Genomic DNA, 498 nt, shown 5'->3' on the forward strand with positions numbered 1-498 from the left:
ATTCATTTCTCCCTCCCTTCCTCTCTCTCCCTCCCACCATATCTCCCATCCTCCCTCCCTCCCTAATCCCAATGACCTTCTGACACCCATCTTAAATACCCCCCCCTCCTTTACCTCCTCCCCACCACCCCCTCCTCACCCACCATCACCCTCTCCCCCTCCCCCTCCCCCAACCCCCTCTCAACCCTCCTCACCCTCCCCTAACACCCTCACTCCCCACCCTTCCCTACCCCAACCCCTTCGATACCCCACCCCTTCCTCCAACCCTTCCCTAACCCCCAACCCTTCCCTACCCCAACCTCCTACCCAACCGCTTCCCTTCCCTTTCCCAGCGGTCGTTCTAAGCTCCCGTCCCGCAGAAGTCGCGCCAGGCTGTCACTCGACTGGCATCGACGTTGTGTCTCTGGCTCGCGCGGCGGGGAGGTGTCACGGCGACCCCCGACCGTCATTTGTCTGCGGGGGGGTGGGGGTCTCGTTCTCTCGCTCTCACGCTCTCGT

The 498-nt window shown here is 62.9% G+C and overlaps 1 protein-coding gene across 1 annotated transcript in view; it reads right to left on the bottom strand.

The window, feature by feature from the left end:
* The window catches only part of LOC119589491 (transmembrane protein 104-like), a 100,597-nt gene that overhangs the window by 22,761 nt on the left and 77,338 nt on the right, over positions 1–498 (bottom strand). The window lies entirely within an intron of this gene.

Source organism: Penaeus monodon, chromosome 25 (assembly GCF_015228065.2).
Source record: "Penaeus monodon isolate SGIC_2016 chromosome 25, NSTDA_Pmon_1, whole genome shotgun sequence".
Taxonomy (NCBI): Eukaryota; Metazoa; Arthropoda; class Malacostraca; order Decapoda; family Penaeidae; genus Penaeus; species Penaeus monodon.